Genomic DNA, 20879 nt, shown 5'->3' with positions numbered 1-20879 from the left:
GATGGCATTTTCTTGGGACCACCTCTGTGTCCTGCAGGATATGGGCTTGGAGGGGAAGCTTGGGGCCCTACAGGCTGCTCCCCTCTTTCCCACTGGGGTGCTTGTTGTTTACGGCACAGGCAGCTGCTTCATTGGGCAGTTTCCTGACAGTGAAGCAGTGTACTTGGAGGGGTTTGGGTGGGAGCAGGAGCAGCAGTGCTTATGCTTGTTTATCTCATGCAAAAGCAAAAGGCTTAGGGAGATGCAGGGCAGTGACATTGTAAATGGCTGCATGACACATCCTTATCTCTGGTACAGGCTGCTCCATGTCCTTGGTACCGCTCTGTGCCTGTGGGGTGCCACTGGGACTGGGGGTGATGGCCATGGTCTCATCTGCACAGCTCAGTGTGAAAGTCACTGGGAGGAGGAGTGCCATCCACCTTCTCCCTGTCCATTTACTGCTGTTTTGGGGACTAAAGGCAGCTACTGGATGTAGATGGGGTCAGGAAAGTGGGGGAGCTTAAAAGCGAGGGATGGAAAAGCACTTGATGTTACAGCGTGGGAGAGAAGGCTTTTCAATTAGTAAATATGCTGAGGCAGATGTGATGGAGCTTATGGCTGAGGGAGGAAATAGAAAGGGGAACCAAAGCTGGAAATGGCTTGCTGGTGTGTGAGGTCTGCAACATTTATTTGCTGCCCCATGGTCCTGGAAGCACAGCATATCAAGTGCCCAGCCAGCAGACACCAGCCCACATAGTGGCTCCTGGTGCTTTGCCTGCAAACTTCACATTGTTTTTGGGTGATGTTGGCATCTCAAGTCTGGAGAGCTCCGGGTTGCTCTGCTGAGCACCTCTGCTGAGCACCTTTGCTCTCATGCATCCTTTGGCCCCATATTTGTCAGGTTGCTCCAAGATGTGCCCTCTTGATGGAGAATATCCTTCAGTGGAAGGACTAAGTGGTGCTCATGGCTGGTGAGCTGAAGCATGAGGAACACCTCTGGGTGAAGGTGAAGGCATGGCACTGTGGAGCCTGCTCATGTTGAGCCTGTAGCTGACTTATCCTGATGGGTTCAGCTCCCCCATCAGTGTCTCATTTCTCTGGGTACTCTCATTATTTCCATCGTCATTAGTGCCGATGTGCTCAATTGCATCAGCTTGTTTCCAGGGCCCAAGTGCAATCCTACTCCTTTATTTGCAACCCCGCTGCCTCACTGTTGCCTAGGCAGTGCCAGGTGCTTTGACATCATTACCCAGCCGACTAGCATCCTCTCTGCCCCATTAACCTTCCCGTAATTGACTCAGGATTGAAGGGAGGGGAGGAGGAACCATGTTGAAGCAGCAGCCATTTGCACCACAGCGGAACAGGGCTCTTTGGGGAAGGTGGGCTGAGGTGCAGACTGTCTTTGTTACAATCACCAATCAGGCAGCAGGAGATTCTTTTCCCAACCAGGGAGGTCCAGCATCATCTTTCTCAGTTTAACTCAAGTGTTGGAATAGGAAAAGATTCCAGAGGAGCTTTTTGCTAGTTTAAGGTAGAGTTGGTATTTGTCAGGTTTTCAATTTGTTCCCTTTTGAGCCCAGAGGTGCCCAGACACATGCTTTGCTCCAGCACCTTTTCCATTGAATTGCCACCATCCAGTGAGCTTCACTGCACAATTTGCTGTCAACCTGAGTCACTTTTATTTATTCACTTCTCACCTGCACTAGCAGTTCAAGGGGATGGAGACCTCCAGCAAGTGCTGGGAGCTTCACATGGACTTCAGAGGTGTGTAGTACTTCAAGCTATATTAACCCTTATTAATTATTATCTATTAATTTTCATATTTAATTACTAAGAGGAGGCAATTCTATTTTCCAGAAGGCAAAGTTGGGAGTCTTGTGTCAGGAAGTCTTATGTCAGGTTCTTCAGCTCTGGAGTTTCTAGTATGAGCTTTCACTTGACTGGAATAGTTCCTTTGCTCCTTCTCATCCTTTGCAAGGTGCTTGAATCTGTGAAGAACATTTTGCAGAAGCAAAATGCTGGAGGCTTTTTTTTTCTGTACAGAGCTTTTATGGCAGCTGATATGTGATGGTGAGGAAGCTGTTCCTCTCCTTCAGGCATGGAGGATTTTACCTAGCAGGGAGCCCTGGGAGAGGCTGTCTCTCCCAGTTGCTGTGTGATAGGAAAAGTCTGTTGAAGGCAATTGCTGGCTCTTGTGTGTTCTTGGTTTGTGCTTGGGTCTGACACTAGCTAGGAGAGGAACACCTTTAGGTGTCATGGTGTTTGGAGACAGGCTGGAGCTGAAAGTAGCAGAATACTGAAAAATTGGTATAAGCAACTCACCACCATCAGCTGCTGTGGAGCTTGTGCCAGCCCCCAGTTTTCAGCATGGACCTCCCTGCACCTGTGCCCCTCCAGCCTCTGCCCTTCTGATCTCCCATCCCTGGGGTCCTGAGTATGGGGCCCCTCTCTCCATCACATTGGATTGTGCCTCTTTTTTGGGAGAGCAGCTCCTACAAGATGCTGTTCTTGTATTGTTCTGTGCCATCCGGATGGGGACTGATCCCCACGCTGGTCTGACTCTGCAGCCTGCAGGACTTGGGCACCAGAAGCTGGTACCTGGATTCACTTGTCTTTGGGGGTCTCTCATTGCCAGGGGCTGTGAAGCTATACCTGTGTTTCAAGCAGGGAACAATTAAGTGATTTGTTTGTCTCCCTTTTCAGCCCATGGGGTCAACCCCTCCAGTACTGTTCTTGGGCTTGCTGCTGCCTGGAGCATTCTGAAATTTAGGGGCAGGTTTTGATATGGAGGTTGGTTGGAGAACAGGAAATAGTCCTGGCAGGGGGACTGCTGCTGCATGGGAGATTCCTGCCTTTGCATCCAGGAGTACTGGCTGATCACCTGGGGCAAACCTTTCTCTCTTTGCTCTGTGGCAGCTGCAGTCCTGCTGGCCAGGGCCACCCAGCAGAGATGAAGGCGAGTTCTTTGTGCCCTACAGCTATCTGCTGCAGGAGTTTTCATAGTACTGTCCTGCAGGATGATGGTAGGTCCTTCTTTCCTGTGTCACATTCTGACCAGCCTTGATGTGAATGAATGGTCCAGCAGCCATTTCAGTTTTTTAAGGGAGGCTGTAAGAAAGAAGGGGATGGACTATTCAGCAGGGTCTGCTGTGATAGGATAAGGAGAAATGATTCCAACCTGAAAGAGGAGAGATTTAGACTAGATATAAGGAAGAAGTCTTTTACAGTCATGGTGGTGAGGCACTGGCACAGGCTGCCCAGAGATGGATGCCTCCTCCCTGGAGACGCTCAGGGTCAGGCTGGAGGGGCTCTGAGCACGTGATGGAGCTGTAGGTATCTTGCAGGGGAATTGGACCAGATGACCTTTAAGGATCCCTTCCAACTCAAACAATTCTGTGGTACTGTGATTCTGTGACTCCTGCCCTGTGCCTTGCTCCATCCCTTGCATGCGCTGTGCCTGTGGTTCTTCTCTTCATCATCTTTCTTGAACAACTGCTTGCTGCTTCCTTTTTGAAAACTGCCAGAAGAGTGAATACATTGTGGGCAGGGAAGAAGAAGCACTTCTACACTTCACCTTGTGGAGGAGACGGCATAGAAACCGTGTGGTGGATGCCAGTGGCTGTGGGAGCACAGGAAGAGCAGTGGCAGGATGAATGGCAGTGCTGGACATGCAGTGCATGTCCTGGTTTGGACATGGTGTGTGAGGGACAGCCAGTCTGATGTCTCTCCATCCACACCTTCCGGTGTGTGTGAGCAGCGCAGCTGAGCTCAAGTTGCTTTTTCTTTTTCTTCCTATTTCAAGGTTTCTTAATGCTCAACTGTCTTAATCAAGTGTTTCCATAGCATTTGAGTCTCCTTCTGTGTGTGGAATGATTTGTCTGCAATGGTTGACATTTGTTTGAAGTGCAGTGAGTGTCATGCCTGGAGAGGTCTGCAGTTGGGGCAGGAGCTGAGTTAATTTGCACTGGAGGACAGGAACGATCCACTTTGCATGTTGGTTTCTCCTTGCAGAAATCCCATTTGAGGTATTTGCTCTTTTCTATTATTGAAGCTGTGTTAAGGGGCATGACAGCCTCCTGCAGGGCTGGAAAAAGAGGGAGGGAGCCAGAAAGGTGCAAATTAAACCTGTGCTCTGCTGTAAACAAGCACGGCTAATATGGGCCCTTTTCCAGAGTTCTGATGTTCTTTGCATGCAACTGAGGAAGGAGTTCTCCTGGAAACAGTCCTGTAGGGAGCAGTGCAGGTTTCAGAGCTCAATTTGTAGTTTGATAGTATAAAGTGCTTCTGATCTTCAAGAAAATGTGCTAAAGGGTTTTAAAATCTCTTGAATCAGCTCCAGAAATGGTCAGGACATGGCGTTTTGGTGCAGTTTGCCTAGGAGGAGGGATTCTTTGGATGGGTCAGGGGCCACAGTGCTGCCATGAAGGGTGCCCACTTGGTCAGGAACACTGACTTGGTTCTCCTCTACCCAGTGTCAGATCAGAGGGTCATCTCTCGTGTCTTCCATTGGCTACTTTTTTCTGGGGATGCTCCTCTGTGCCCTCTGGCCAGCCCCCACGTACTCCCTGTTCTCACCCTGCAGCACCATTCACATTGTCAGATGACACAGAGGGACGAGAGCTGGCAGATCTTTGGGGTTTGGGGTTGTCATGGGGTGGCCATGGTTCATTGGTGGTTGTTGAGGAACAGCCAGAGGGCATTAGAGTTAGCCATAATCCTTTGAGGGTGGTCAGAAGGTGGCCAGAAGGCACTGGAGATGGCCAGAATCCTTCAGAGTGGTCAAAGGTTGACCAAAGGGCATTGGAGATGGCCAAAATTCTTTGGAGTGGTCAGGGGATGGCCAAAAGGCACTGGAGGTGACCAGAATCCCTTGGAAGTGGTCAAAATTCTTTGCAGATTGTCAAGATTCACACAGCTTTGGTGGGTGATGACTACAGGCTGGCATTTTCCCTGACCCAGCCTTTCCCTGCAGCCTTTCCCTGAGGTCCTGAAGGAGGGAGATGTGGGGCTCGAGCCGGCTGCGGGATGCACAGGGTTAAGCAGACATTGACAGAAAACAGGAAGAGGACAAAAGCAAGTCTGCTGTAATTATGTGGCATTTATTATTAATACGCTGGAATTGCTGGAAGCAGCCTCTGTAATGTGAATACTGATACAGAGGTTCAGAAGACAATTTAGCTCTCATCTGTCTGTTTATTAGCTCCCTCAGCTCTGGCAGCAACAAACTAAAGCCTCATTTGCTCCTGTCTTGTTGCACCCGCTCCCTTTCTCCCTAAACTCTTTTCTCTTTCCATGAGGAAGCCTGTTCTTTGTGCTCCTGTGGCGATGTGCAGAGTTATCACTCATAGCAGGACAGGGCTTCATCCTTGACCTGCACCTGCAGGAAAGTGTGAAATAATTAAAGGCTGGTGGGGTGCAGAGGGTGAGAAGGTAAGCCAGGAGGTGCAACAAGCTTCCTTTCTCTTGTAGCATACCAGGAGCTGTCACTTCAGCTTTTGCCCAAGTTTCTGAGCTTCAGCCCATTGGGTTTTTTCTTGTGTGTTTTTTTTTTTTTTTTTTTTTTTGCACGTATCCCAAGCATATAGGGCATCCATCCCCCTTATGTATTATAGAGTAGTTTAAAGATGATTAAGACAATGGCTAATCTAAATGATGAATGATGTAGATTGCTCAGCCTCAGAGCCACCAGGGCTTTTCATGCACACGGATTAGTCAGCTCAGTAGCTAAATATTGGGGCAAACAGCGTAAATCCATGCAGATAAGCCTCACTGGCTTTAATAGGATAGCAGGATTTCAGAATGGGTTTTGACACCGCTCCACGTCTTGTCGCGGTGTCTGTGGCCGCGTCGCTGACACGGCTGCTGCAGGAGGCTGGATGAGGAAATAAAGCATGGGATGGCTGTTTGCTGAGCGAGATAACGTGGCTGGCAGGGTTTGGCTTGTAGGAAGGGACGGCGGGAGGCTGGTCCCTGTTTGTCCTCCTCCTGTCATCAGGATAGAGCTGGCAGTGCCTGGGGAGCGCGGCCCATAGGGAAGAGCTCATTGCAGCGTGGGGCTGACAGCGGGTTTTCCTTAAGCACTGAAGCGTAAGGGTTTAAATCTTTTATTTATGTCTGGTTGAGTCTGTCAGAGTTGTGTCAAATATTTTTGACAAGCAAAAACGCCATTTGCTTCAGTTTAATGAAAAATGATTTTTTTTTTTTTTTTTTTCCTTTCTTTTATTTTCTACCCCCCACCCCGCCGGGAACTAAAAGAATTGTAGTTTCAATTGCAAACCCAAAAAGCTCCTCGGGAAGAAAAAAATAATAAATCCACAAAGAGCCTTCAGAAAGTTGTGAGAGTTGGATTTTACAAGACTCTCTTGGTTGGTGTTTTGAGTCTGTGTAAAATGAGAGTCTGGAGAGCATTCAATCATATGATATCTCCTTTTATGAAGCTTTCTGGGCATATTATTCTAATGATGTTTAATGGCAGTGATTTCTTCATCTTAACTGAGTCTGTCTTTTCCCAGTCCCATGTCATTTTTAATTCGTTGCTCTTAGGAGAAGTAAGAGAGCACGAGACTGGCTTGGGCGCCCTGTCTCTGCCATAGAATGACACAGTCATTAAGGAAAAGACCACTGAGATCACCCAGCCCAACCACCAGCCTGCGCCCACCGTGCCCGCTGACCATGTCCCTCAGTTCCATGTCTCCACATTTCTTGAACACCTCCAGGGATGGTGACTGTACCACCTCCCTGGGCAGCCACAGCCATCTCTCCACAGGCAGGTGTCCTGTGCATGTTCCTCAACACCAAGCAAGTGTCCTTCCCAAAGGTACAGGGAGTGGAGCTGTGTGAGGTGTCCAAGTGGCAACTGCAGGGTAGGCTGGTATGATGTCAGTGTCCTCTCACCTGGGGAAAGGGGATGCTGGCCCCCAATGGCATAGTGTCTGTTGAAGTCCTCAGAACATGATGTAGACCTGTTAGAGCTCATCCACAGGAGGGTCACACAAATGGTCAGGGATGGAGCAGCTCCCTACGAGGACAGGCTGAGAGAGCTGGGGCTGTGCAGCCTGGAGAACAGAAGGCTGAAGGAGACCTGAGGGCGGCCTGTCTGTATCTAATGGGGGCTGTAAGAGAGACGGGGACAGACTCTTCAGCAGGGTCTGTGTTGATAGGACAAGGGAAAATGGCTTCAAACTAAACAAGGGGAGATTTAAATTCGGTATAAGGAAGAAGTTTTTTTACAGTCGGAGTGGTACTGGCACAGACTGCCCAGTGAGGTGGTGGATGCCCCATCCCTGGAGACACCCAAGGTCAGGATGGAAGGGCTCCAAGCACCTGCTAGAGCTGTCGATGTCCCTCCTCATTGCAGGGGAGTTGGACCAGGTGACCTTTGATGGTCCCTTCCAACTCAAACAATTATGTGATTCTGTGATGCTGTGATTCTATTTTGTGGTATGCGGGTACAACTTCTAGTAGATCTGGGTTTACATTCAGCCTGGGTCATGGCTGGCTCTGAAGCTGTGGGTGCAGTGGTTGATACCAAGTTGCACCCAGGGCTTTCAACAGACTGGGCTGAAACACAGGATACTACAGACATAGGTTACAAGATGAGAAGAAGGAAAAAAGGTCTTTTTTTCCTCCTGAGATGAGAACAAATCAGGTTTTGCTTGGACTACTCCCTTTCAGGACACATTCTTTGTAACTCAGCTCCACGCTCAGCATGGCAGACCCCTTCTTGGGCTAGGAGGACAGCACAGTGGGACAAGCCTTCACATCCTGCCCACCCCTGCAGCTGAAGGCTTCATCCTGTGCCTCCTGAGTCAGGATCAGGCTTTGTCACAGCCCAATCCCCCATCACCTCCGTGGCCTCTCCTCATGTCCCCTGGGAGCTGTCATGAGGCTGCCCGCGCCATGCGGTAACACGGGTCTCAGGGATGCAAGCAAGGTCAGATGTCTGCTCAGAAATAAGATTGGCGATGATGCCACCGGTGCTGACAAATGGCCTGTCACTGCTCTGTGACTCACAGCAGCGGAGAGGGCAGCGGTGGAAGAAACCCATGAGGTCACTCATAGCCTCGCTCCCCCCTGGGAGCCGTGTGTAGCCTTTACCCAGGGAGTGCTGGATTGGGCAAGGCTCTTCCCACAGCCTTCCTTCTGTGTGCCTGCGTGTGGGTTTAGGTGCCTGAATTTTTAGGCACAGATCTGATTTAGCTCCTGCGCACGCCCAGGGGGCTGGTCCTGTAGTGCAGATGGTGTCCGCTCTGCAGCCCCTCTTTGGATCTGGGTTTCTGCATGGGGTACTCCTCAGTTCAGCAGTGCTTGTGAGCAGGGTGAGGGGTAAGACAGACTTTGTGCTTTCAGCCTGTTGCAGTGCTACTGTGATGCACAAATATGATGCTGCTGGGAACAGAGGGCCCTGCAGAGCCAGCCCAGCCCTGGTGTGCTCCAGCCTGGGCCATACTCCTCTGTACTGGGGCATCGGCCAGCTCAGCCTGCCCTTCCTCTCTCATGTTGGGACTTTCCATACTTTTTAAAAGAGCATTTTTCTCAGTTGCAAAAGGATCCATGGACATCACAGCCAAAGCAGCCAGCACCAGGTGCATGCTTCTGGAGATGCTGCACCCACCACTCAGCCATGGGGTCGAGTTGCTTTTTTGGGGACAGTATTGGTGTTACGGGTTTTGTGGGGAACAGGTGACCTAAACTCTCCAAGTAATTTGAAGGAATGCCCCAGCTTTAATATTCCAGTTTCAGTTATTCTGCCTCCTGACATGCTTCATCCTCTTAGCCAGCTCCTGGGAAGCGATGGCGCAGCTGGGGAGGGTGGGATGGGGTCTCTGCACGTAGAACGGCAGATGACAGCACACTGATGGGGATAAGAAGTTGCAAGTCTTGGCAGTATGAAGATCTCTGAGCTGGATGCAGGGTATATCTATGCACCACTGCTTGGAGCTGGTGTCCTTCCTCCCACAAGGACAGCTGTCCTAAAAACCTGAACCCCTTCCGCAAAATGCAAATGCATGAATTCTCCTGCCTTAAGAATCCATCACAGGCTTCTTGTCTCCATCTTGATTGGTTCCAGTGAGGTCAACTTTTTTTAATAACTTCTGGACTTCAGCAGGGAAAACTCATTCCTTCAGGAAATAATATAATTAAGGTTGCCTGACACTTGTGATTATAAGACACTGTCTTCAGTTGCTTGAAACTACGCCAGTCTTTAACAATGTGGACTGAAACTTTGCATGTTCCTGCCTCCAGCTGAACTTTTTTGGAAATTTTTAGCAAAGAAGTGTTTTAAGCTGCTCTCAGGACAAGCTTTGGGGAAAAAAAGACATTTCTTTATCTGTAGCTTAAAAAATAGCTTAAAAGTAGATTAAACTTGCAGTTAGGCTGAAGAAACTCTAGTACCTTTGCACTGTGAGACCAGGGCAGATTGCTGTCAGGGGTGCATATAGTCTGTGTGCAGAGGCGCTGCTTGCAGCTCTGCTCCCAGCAGGACCTTCGATGCTTTGAGCATGCAGGACTGCCAAGCCCATGGTTCGACTGATGCAAGGTGTGCTTCACTGATGGGAGGCTATGGGGCTCTCCTGTTGGTGCAAAGAATTCGTTGATCCCTGATCCATACAGTTTTTATATGATGGTGATTAGAGAGAAGACTTCCCCCCCCAGCATTAGTATTAGTATTAGCATTAGCAAGAATTGTCCAGGATATCCCTCTACCTTAGCTCCACTGATTGTCTGGGAGGTACAGGGACATGCAACAAGTGCTGCTTTCAAGGTTTTTCAGGAGTGACCTGGCTAAACCACCAGTTCTTTTGCATTGCATCCTCCTAATTCAGCATGTATTTATGGAAGTGTCCAAAATAAGAGCATGTTGTGGGGACAGCCCTGCCAGATCCTGTCCAGCAAGTGTCACCTTGATAATGCGTCCACTTGGGACCTTGAGTCTAGGGTGCTTTCAAGGAGCTCAAGGCTGCTGCAAACCCTCCTGTGGAGCTTGTGCTGCCCTTTGTACCCTACACAAACCTGCCTGTGCTGTGGTCAGAGCTGCCTCCTGTTTTCCAGGAAGTTCAGCTCACTGATACTCACTTCCTGCAGGTTGCCCTGAGTTAGATCCTTCAGGTGCACACCTGCTCTGGACACACCTGCTGAGTTCCTCCAAAACCTAAGTTGGTCCTCAGTTTGAGTTCTTGAGAAGTAAAGAGGAGAAGGTGAGGCTCTGGGATCTGTACCAGAGGTGGCTTGTCCCAACAGAAGAGAGCTCAGTGATATCCCGGAGACACCAAGGTCAGGCTTTGGGGACTTTGAGCACCAGATCAGGCTGTAGGTGTCCCTGTTCGTGAAGGAGAGTTGGACCTTTGAGGGCCCTTTGCAGCTCAAACAGTTCTGTGATTCTGTGCCCATCCTCATGGTGTGAGCAGGTCCCAAGGACACCCCTCAGCCAAGGGTTCCTGGTTGTAACAGAGCATCCTCACCGCTCGCTTTGCCCTGCCTTCCTCTGCTCTGCTCCATCTGTGGCTTAAACTCTCCCCCCCCTAAAATAACAACAACAAAACAACCGCATCGTTGTCATTGCAGAGCGAAGGAGCTTGGTGGAAGGAGCCCTCCTCTCCTTGCACACCCTGTCAGCCTGGGGTGCCCAGTGGGGCGGCTTGTGAGTGATGGGGCGTTGCGGGTGTTCGGCTCGGGGCAGCCGGAGTTGAATTTCCTGGTGTCTGACACCTGACAAGCATGATAAATTGTGGTACGCCACGCGCTGCCAGTGTGACAAACGGTCCATTGCCCTCCTTTTAAGCTCTGGGAAAACTTTTTAATTATTTCCCAGCACTTTGCAAATGAGCGTTTCTCAATCAGGCGCCCAGTGGAGTTCCTTTTTTTTATTGGGAGGGGGATGGGGGCAGGGAGGATTATTTGTTTGTTTGGGTTTTGCAGGCAGATGGGGGTGGGCAGGATCTGCAGTTTGGGTTTGTGCAGTGTTTGGATGGGGTCCTGCAGAGGGTTGGGATGGAGCTCATCAGCTCAGGTGCTAATTAAAGCACATCGTGTTCCAGGCTTGCAGTCGCCCGTGGGAAAACGTCTCCCCAAGAGCGGCACTGAGGCTCTCCTCTTGCCAGTGGAGTTTGGCTCCTTCTATTTTTCATATTTAATAATGCAGAACCATTGTACTTTTTTTTTTATTTTTTTAATCTTCTCAAAGCGCTTAAAAAGGAGGGAGGGAACCAAAGAAGCTCAGCCACAAGAGCTAGATAATGAGTGCTGATAATTTGTTTGTCTAACACGAAAAGTGTGTTTGCAGCTGTAACCAAAGGCACCGAATGCCCCAGACACTGCCTCGGTGGGCAGCACATCACACAGCATCTCTCACACATTTGTAGTCCTGGGAACCTGTACCACAAAACTGTGTGTGCTTCTTTCCTTCCCTTGGTGTACAGTGGAACCGTGTGTAAGGCCCTGCTGGGTTAGGGCTTATGCAGCACAAGACCTGTGGGCACGTGCCAGGATGCTGGGCTGACATTTTGGTCCTGCTACGTTATTTTGGATGGCGACTATTGCTGTCTTGAAGGATGATTAGAGATGCCCCAAGCTGCTGTATTTTTTCCCCCTCTCCTGTTTCATGTCTCTAAATCAAAATAATTAAGCAGATGCATGCTCTGGGGCTGGACTGGGATGCTCCTTCGGGAGGGCTGTACATCCGAACAAGCTTTGTGTCACCCCTGGCTGCCAGGGCTGGGAAACAGATCCCCCTCCCTTGTTCATTGCTTGTGCTTGAAGCAAGCGCAGTGCTGCACCAGATAACCTGACAGACTGTCTCTTCTGCTTTGTTGAAGAAACTCCCAGATCCGAGCGACGGGGTTCAGCCGATCGTGAGCAACCAGAAGAATCCCAGAGACTTTGATGATAAATAGGGGACGCCCCCAGGATTCAGGACCGGTGGAGAGGTGAGAAATGTACTGAAGTGCTCACTTACCTGCCTTGCCCTCAGTTCCCATGTTCTAAGCATCAATTCTTTTATTATTATTAAATGAGTTCTTTCTGTTCACCCTTCCTGCACATGGGATACAGCATCTATCTTGTGCCCATCTCTGTCCCACTGATGCTGTAGGGCTGCGTCCCCTTAGGAAAACACCATGGCTGCCAACACTGGTCAAAAGGTTGTCAGATTTTCTATTCATGCCTTTTATGGGTTATGATAATCTAACATCGTTTTTGGAGAAGTCTAGGGTCACTTCCTAAGCCACAGGGACTCTACTTGAGCAAAGAAAGAGTGGTGATGGTACTGCCTTGTTTGGACATACAGGCCATGCTGAGACTTGCTAGAGGTTGGGAAAGCCAATGCTTGCTGCTGCTGGGTTTGGAAAATGGAAGTGGTGAATTAAATTTTTAACGGGTCCCTAACTGCCAAGCAAGGACATCTTAAATGAGAATTGTCACTGTTTGACTAGCACAGCCTCCCACTTAGCAAAAATTGCGTGGTTTTAATTACGCTGATCTTGGAAAAGCAATCACTTGCACCAAAGAGGTGAAACTTCAACAAGACATCAGGTGTCAGGGATTCTCACTGCCTGCTTCTACTGCTCTCTCCCGTGCAGCCCATTTCCCAGGGATGTTTTGCAGCCTCTTTCAGTCTGCACTGACCTAATCATTGTCCCCTGAGCACCAGGCAAGGACAGAAATGCACCCTGCAAGTGCACTTGAGGCTGGGTGCAGGCACTGGATGTAGCTCAAGGTGAGAGACCACAGGAGTGGGCAGCACCTGGTGGGGCACATTGGTCTGCAGCAGCAAAACTGCCATCAGCACTGCCTGGGGGTGGCATCTGTGGGACGGTGTGGAGTAAGGACCCCTTCCCATCCCTCCTCATCCTCTACCCAGCAACAGTTCTCCTTGCAGCTCTGCAAATAGAGAACAGCACAAGGAGGGTACGTCGCTAATAATACCAATTACTGTTACACGCTGGCTACAAGGTACGCTGGCAGTAATGGGATCCGGGGGGATGAAATGAAAGCGATATAATATGGTGAGATAAATTAGCATTGTAAAATTAGCCATGGGTCTAGTCGGGGATCTGACAAATGTGTTGCAGCTTCGTTACAAGCTCTGAGCTCTGCCGAATTGGATTTAGTGGCCCAGAGCAAAGCAGACAGGAGCAAGGGAAAAGAGAGTTTATTAGGGGTCTCCGTACACACATGCTAATGGTTAACGCTGCTTGTTGCTTCCTTGACTTTGCTGAATGATATGTCCCCTGGCGCCTGCTCGTATGCTGCAGTGCAGGAATAAAAGCCCAACCCTGCTGATGTGCTGCTGGAGCAGCTCAAGCCTGGCAGAGGAATGGGAAGTGGATGGAGTGGCGCAGGTTTGGGGTCAGGTGGGATGTGGGGAAGGTGTTTGTGTTTTAGCACGTGTTTCAGGCTGTAGGAAGGGTTGGAGGCTGCAGCCTTTCCTATTTCCCATGGTCCAGGCTTGGCTGTGGGGCAATTCAAGCTGGGCATCCCACAGCTCTCCCTGCACGTCAATGATACACCACCAACTTCAGGGGTCCAGGTGCACATATTATCCTTCTTTCTCTGAAAGGGAAGGCTGTTTGTGCCTCAGGAACGGCTGTGGCCAGATCCAGTGGGACTTGCTGCCTGGAGGCTCGTTAGGCAGCAGCGGAGGCAAGCGGTCCCGCTGTGAGCAGCGCATGGATTTGTGAATGCAGACTAATTGCATGTTTAATGGCTGATGCATTACACAGAATCTAGGGAGGGGCAGGCATGATTTAGGTCTGGTTTAATAAGGCACGTCGTGTGGCTCATTTAATAATAATAAAAGCAAGGGAGAAAAGCGCAGAATATGCTGTAGAGCTCTGTGGTGGAGCTGAAGGGCTTGCAAGGAGGTCTAAGAAGTACTAAGGCTTCTGCAAGCTGTGCCACCATGGTGCTAGAGGAGTGGTAGGTACATGGCAGACATGTCCATAGGAGGGATGAATTCCTGGGGACTGCAGTGGGCTGGGCATTGCTCCGTGCTGTTCTGGAGATCAGGGCACTGTGGGCATATACGAGTTGCATTATGTACACAATGTTTTGCCAGGAGGGTCCCCTGGACAGCAGCATTGGCTGGGGCAGTGGTCACTATGGGACCATCTCAGCAACACCCAAACCCAGGAGCATCCCAGGAAACCCAGGTGGGTTTGTGAGCACCAGTTGGTGGGAGATCAGTGTGCTGGTGCAGCTGCCCATGTCTATGTGGCTGCAGAGAAAGCAGGGTGCAGCTGTGATGCATTTAAGGTGCATCAGACCCCAACCAGCTCCAGGTACAGACAAAGGGTTGGTGAAAGCAGATCCTCTGGCCCCATCTTTGCTGCCGGAGAACCAATGCAGGACCTCAGCAGGGAGCAGCAGGAAGGCAAGCCCACAGTGCAGTGCTCACAGAAGCATAAATAGAAATACGACTTCTCAGGCTCTTGTGCAGCAATGATATATCTTGTTTCTATTGACTTTTTTTAAACCTCTAAAATACATTGTAGATTGATCTACAAATCTGCAAAAAGCACCTGTTTTTTTTTCTTTCTTTCTTTCTTTTTTTTTTTTTTTTTAAGTCTAAAGCAATTTTCTGCCTGCTCCTTGTGGTTGGCTCTGAACAGACACATGTTCTCTTGTCCTCTTTGAGGCTGGCGCGCTGCCACGATAGTAGGAAGTTTAGTAATACTTGAGCTGGATCGATGCAAGCCCATTATCTGTGCTGCCTGGGACTTGGAAGAGACGGGGAAAAAAAATGCTCTCCCCGAACGCATCAAAGCCCTGCGATAAGGACAGGCGGCTGAGCGCTATTTATAGATGGACAGATGTCTTGCCAGAGCTCTGGTGCTGTCACTTGTTTATGCAGTTTTTGAGCATTTAGCAGTGTTTATGAGGGCCTGAAGAGAAATCTGTCCTACCTTCTGTCTGAGACGGATCCCTCCAGGCACAGCCGGTGATGGCGGCTCATTTGCTCGAGGGCTTTGTCCTTGTTCAGAAGGAGGGACCTGCCTTTCAGATGGCAAGAAGAGTATGGTTGCGAGGCCTCGAGGTGCTCTGTGATCAAAAGTAGGGTGTGACCAGTGATCTCATCTCCTTGCGTTGCTGCAGACCCACATGGACCTTGGAGGTCTGTAGTTCAGAGCAGAACTGTCACCAGAGCTGTGTCAGGTCAAGTGTGGGCTGTGAAGGTCTCCATCCTCTGCCCCTTGGGATTCTGGCTCAGGAAAGAGGTTTTTCCTACTGGTTAGTTAGTTAGTGTGGCCAGTGCCATTCCATTTCATGTAAAAGCCTACATCCCTCATCAAGAAACACATAGAGCACTTGAATAGGTGCAAGCCATTCAGCCTCAATGTCAGGAGTGGCTCCTGAGCCCAAGTTAGGTCTTGCAGTGCATGTCCATGTACATCTTCAGTGAGTGCAAGTGTCTGGGCCACTCCTCCAGCTGGCCCTCAGGATAGGCAGAAGTTTCTCCTTGCATCCAGTGGGAGCCTTTTCTTTCAGCTCCAGCACGCTGCCTCTCATCGTCTTGTCACACACTGCTGCAGAGAGCCCAGCTCAGTCTTCTCCACAACTCCCCCATTCATTTTGGTGACCTCTGCTGAATTTTCTCTAACAGCTTGTTACTGGGGCTCCCAAGACCAGTTGTGGTGGTGGGCTGGAGTTTTCAAAGCAAATGCTTCAGTGGCCTGGGGCTGCAGGAGGGAGGGAGGTGCCTGCAGGCAGGTTTAGGGGACCAAACCTGACTGTGTATTTTAACACATCCTTTCCTTTACAGGATGCCTCATTCCTGAGCCAGGGAGCAGGAAGATTTCTGCCCCCCGTAATGTGTTCATCTACACAGTTTTTGCAGAGTGCTCTGAGCATCCCTTGCTCTCCGCTCAGCTTCAGCCACTTTGCTCTGCCCATATATTCCTCTGACTAGTGGGCAAGCCAGGAAGTGGATACCTTTGTAACAAAACCACATATAGGCTTTCAACTGGTGATGACACTTTCTCAAGCTATCTGTCTAGTGAATGTGCATTCCCCAGCTTGTTTGTATTCACAGGCATGATACTTAGCTGCGCAGGTGGGCCATGGATGTCCAAAAAGATGTCAGTGTCAGGAGGAGGCTTTAATGCAAGCCTTTCTGCTATTCTATATGATGGGTGGCAGGTGAGATCCTAACGTGCCAAGGGCTGTGAGGGGGATGGCTTGCAGGGTGAGGCACAGGAGATGTGGCTCAGCCAAGAGGCAGCAGCAGTGCTGGGGATGGCTTTTTACTGCTGAGCTACAGCATGACCGTGGCAATCATTCAGTAAATGAGGGCTCTAATGGAGCCAAACAGTGTTTTCCAATTAAAAGAAACAACCGTCAGTAACGGGGACAGCACTCCCTCTGAAATACTATATGCTCACCAGATTGCATTACAGCCGCTGTGGGTCTTGGCTCCAGGAAAACTGCGACGATGGATGCCCGATGCTCTGCCCCCTAGGGCAGATGTGGGGTGTATGTGGGGTGGGAGCTGCCCTGTGAGCCAAAGCTGTGTGCAAGGCAGGCACCTGCTGCATTACCCTGTGTCCTTTCCAATGGGGAAGGGGTGCCAGTGGGGACCTTCTTTCTTTCTAACAGCAGGATGGTTCCAGGCAGCTGGGACACCACTCTGCTCCAGGGCAATTAGCAGCACACGCTAGGCTTGGTGTAACAGCCTCTAACAAGTTTGGCTCAGCGCTGCCCTTCACTGAGATCACATTGCTCGCTCTTTTTCTTCCCCTTGCCCTAAATCGTAGCACTTACATAAAAAAGGAGGGGCAACGCACGTGGGGCCTGCACAATTTATGGATCAGAGATTTATATGCCGCTGGGATGCAGTATTTTTTCCCCACCGTGACACTTTATTGCCACAAATTACCAAACAGGCAAGGTTACACGAGTGACAGCAGGCAGGGCTGTAAAGGACAGGAACAAACGGCAGCGGGAGAAGTACTCAGAGGAGAGGGGGAGGTCGGGCACGAGGCAGAAATAAAGCAAGGCGGGAGGCGAGCGTGCGTCAGAAATCTGCCCGCGCTGCAGCGAGCTGTGTGGGTGAGGGCTGGGGAATTGGCGTGCCACCTCGCACACGTGTGCCCACGCTGACGGTGCCGTGCAGCTGCGGAGCAACTGGCGGTTGGGCACATGTCAGGGTTTGCAGGCTGTGAGCCCATCCTGTGCCCTGGTGATGTGATGTGCACCTGCAGGCGGCCTTTTTGCGGTATGAACTGTGGGTTTTTAGTTGCAGAGGGATAGTTATTTTGCATGCTGGGGCTGCTTGGTGGTACCTTGAGGGCAAAGCATCCTTAGAAAGTGAGACTTCATTTCCCTTTGAAGCATCTTCCATCCCAAGCAGTGCTCAGTCTGCAGCAGCTGTGGGGGGTGTCCTGCAGCAGGGTGTCCCTGCTCCTGACTTCTCATCAGCAATCAGCAAAAACGTGATGTGTTATGTGGAGCAAACACACCTGGCTTCTGCATGGTGGGCAGCAGACCTTGCTTTGACAAACCTAAGGGCAGTTATCCCCTCATCAGTGCTGCATTCGCAGCCTTTCCAGGCAAACCTAGTCAGTGCAGGGACTCCCATGTGAAAGTTTTTTGTGGTCAGTTTTTCTCTGCTTGCTTTCTGGCTCTTGACATCTGTGCTGCAGGGACGATTGGGCTGTCTTCTGGCTTGGCCTGGGTGTCTGTCCCAGATTTGAAGACTGAAGGTGTGCTGATTTTCTATGCAAGTGGTGGAGGGAAGGAAATGCTCCTGGGAGACGCTCTGCTGGAGGAATGAGTGCTGGGTTTTCTAGCTGCGTGATTGCAGGATGGGGAACATCCCAGATGTCCCCTTAGGTGGGCCAGGATGGGCACTTCTGTCTGTCTTAATGTGTCTAAGTGTTGCCTGGGGAGAATGGGTAGTGAGCATCATCCCCTGGCCAGGGAGGTGTCAGCACTGCTGAGTGCCTGTTGCAGCTCCTCTGCGATGCGCTCTGGTTGAGCGACTCTGTCTGCGCCCAGTCGCCCAAGTTAGATCAGCTTAACTTCAAACAAATGTAAGAACTGAAAGGCGCGGGAGCAGTGAGGTATTAAGGCTGCCTTTGAGCTGGGGATGCTACTCAGAGCTGCCGGGAAGCTGTCACTCCATTGTTATTGCAACAAAACATTACTGGAGGAGCTGAGAGGTGCAGAGACAGAACTGCTTTTAGCACGCAGAAGTGTGGTCCACAGCCTTGGGACGTGCTGTGACAGCCCAGTGGGGAGCAAGCATGGGTGCAAAACAGTGTTCGCCTGGCCCTGGCACCACCATGGGCAATGGGGCAATTTGATGTGCGTGTTCCTCTGCTAGTCAAAAAAAAATAATAATGATTTCTCTTGAATCCCATTGCCATAAGCCAGGTATTTAATCTTGCTTGAAGGGAGCATCTCTAACGTACACAGGGCATCACAAACAATGGTAAGCAATCAATAGGCTAAGTCCTGAGGTCTCTTACCCAGACTTTGCTGGGGTAAAGGTTGACAAAGTGCTGAGTATTTACTCGAGGCTTCAGACCCGTGCTGAGAGCAGGAGAAGTGATTGACAGATTTATTGATGATACGTTTCTCTATGAATCCCATCTGACTGTTGCTCACAAATGCTCATTTGAGCATAAATCCTGCCTGGGCGATGTAGCAGATAGCTGCTACTAAAGCAGAGCTGGGCAGAAAGGTTTCAGATGAATCACATATTTGGTGAAAAATAGCTTCAGATTAACAGGAATAGCTTGTGTTTCTGTGTTGTGTTTGGCAAATAGCCTCAACTGAAGAAAGTGAAAGCCCACTTGTGAAAAAGATCAAGCGCCAGGTTTTGACACGATGTTTAGATCTCATTTCAAATCGGTTTTAGGTTTTCTTCCAAAATCAAAAAGCCAGACAAGCTTCAGAAGATCCCTCTGAAACCCTTTCATTCCTCGCCCTCTGCTTCTGCCGCAGCGCGGGGAAACGTGGCACTGCTCGCACAGCTCGCCGTCAGCTCTGACTTCATCTGTTTTCCGCTCAACTCGCGGTGCGAAGGCTGTGTTTGGTGCAGGCTGAGCTACGTTGGGCTGCTGTGGGGCACTTCATACTCACTCCAGAAAAAAATAAGCCACCTCCATGCCATGTTTTTCTCTTGTTGCATTGATGTTTCTTTGTTTAGCGCCCGGCTGTGGCTCTCTACCTCTGCCGCAGCACCTGCTTGTGCCCGCGATAGGTGCCATAGGAAATCGCTCAGACAGATTTGTGCATGTGTGTATGCCTCTCTAAGTATTTCCCATTAATTAATGGAGGCTGGAGTCTGTCGTCTGTAACGAGCGCTCACTGGCGGGTGATGAATGGCTTGTATGACAAGATGGCAATGAGAGCCGGGTGAGCTGCTGCTGCTGCTGCTGCTGGCGCTGGATTTGGGAGAGCAGCAGTTGGTACCTGGGTGAGAAGATGGGATGGAAAGCAGCCAAATTTCCGCATGGCTGAAGAGGAGGAATGGACTTGCACCGTGGTGGCCACCCCAGTCCCATGGAGTTGTTGTCTGGAACTCTGTTTGCCAAGCAGAGACCTTGTGCTCTTCTCCTGACTTCTGCTGTGCTTGGTTTTGCTGCTGCTCCATCCCCAGTGAAGGATCCATGTGCCCACATTTAGTTTCTGTGCTCCAGCAGCGCCTTCCTTCAAGCTGTGCTCAGGAGCTGGAGCACATCATGGTGGTGCCAGTACCAAGTGTCCCCAGTGTCCCTTACCTGCTGGCAGCAGGCACGTGCACGCAAGACAGATGCTTGAGGGTGTTTCAGGTTCATGTTTGTTGTTGCAGCGTGGTGTGAAGCTGGTCCTTATGGATGTGCTGGTGTGAGGATGTGTTTGGTGGATACGAGTTTCTGGTGCTTGCAGCCTGTTTGACGGTAGCCAAATGTGTCCTCTTGAGCCCAAAGTTTGTAAGTTAGAACACTGTCCTCTGCTGCACACTGATCCAAGGGAAACAGTGCTGTCCCCAAAATCTGCAGCCTCCAGGGCAGGCATAGACAGAGAGGGCACTCCATGCCCAGTAGGAATAATCCCTGCAGCATCACCCACCATGAAAGCTGTGTACTGATGATCCATTTCTGTTTAAGCTGGTTGTGGCTGCTTGCTGGCGCTCCAGCAGTAGGAACAGGGACACTGCTTGGAGGAACAGCGTGGGTGCTGTGCACATCCTGCATGGTGACCCCCACCCCACATGGTAAGGTTGCAGGGGGAGCAGCCTGCCTTTGCTGGGGAACTGAATTATCTGCTTCCCCAAGTGGGGAAAATAATAATAATAATAATAAAAAAAAGTGCCTTCCACTAGGTCATGAGCCATTACCTCGAGGGGCCCTTCATCAGCTGATGAATTCTACTTAATAAAATAAATACTGAGAGAAAATGTAATTGGATTTCATTTATTACCCAGTTCCGCCTAGCAGCCCCAGATTATACAAAAGCAATTAGAGAAAGCTCTCCATTAATAGCTATCTTCAAGCCGCCCAATGGGCTCATTCCATCAAACCTTCTGGCTCGTGTAATTTCCTTTCTTGGAGCTGGCTCCTGGCTGGGGGAGGGATGTGGGGTGCCCAGCACCATTGCCAGCAGCCTGTAAACAACAGCAGCCCTGTTTCCATCACCCTCGTGTATGCTTAGGTCTGCAAAAGGGTCTCCTTATCTGGGGAGGGAAGCCAGAGCACCTGGGATGTTTGGCTGAGGGTTGGGCTTGGTTGTGCCTTCTCTGTGCTGGGAGCACCCCATAGCCGTGCGGTCAATCCGTCTGGCTTGGCAGCTGGAATGTGGAGCCCTGCAGGGGAATTTGATGTAATCCTGTCCCCCTCAGGATACTTTTTGCTTCTCTCCAGTGCTGATTCTTCCTCTAATGCTGGCAGTTTGCACATCAGCTCCTGTCAGCCAGC

The 20879-nt window shown here is 50.3% G+C and overlaps 1 protein-coding gene across 4 annotated transcripts in view; it reads left to right on the top strand.

Moving 5' to 3' along the window:
* The window catches only part of CNTFR (ciliary neurotrophic factor receptor), a 169019-nt gene that overhangs the window by 33815 nt on the left and 114325 nt on the right, over positions 1–20879 (top strand). For 3 of the 4 annotated variants that reach the window (XM_090130557.1, XM_090130558.1, XM_090130559.1), the window contains one exon: positions 11796–11906. The exons of the other annotated variant lie outside the window; for it this stretch is intronic. The gene's annotated coding sequence lies outside the window, so the exon portion shown is untranslated. The remainder of the gene's footprint in view (positions 1–11795; positions 11907–20879) is intronic. 4 annotated transcript variants of the gene reach the window in all.

Source organism: Phasianus colchicus, chromosome Z (genome assembly GCF_987193195.1).
Source record: "Phasianus colchicus chromosome Z, bPhaCol1.hap1.1, whole genome shotgun sequence".
Classification (NCBI taxonomy): domain Eukaryota; kingdom Metazoa; phylum Chordata; class Aves; order Galliformes; family Phasianidae; genus Phasianus; species Phasianus colchicus.
Note: the sequence above shows the minus strand (reverse complement) of the source record. Positions and strands in the feature narration are given on the sequence as shown.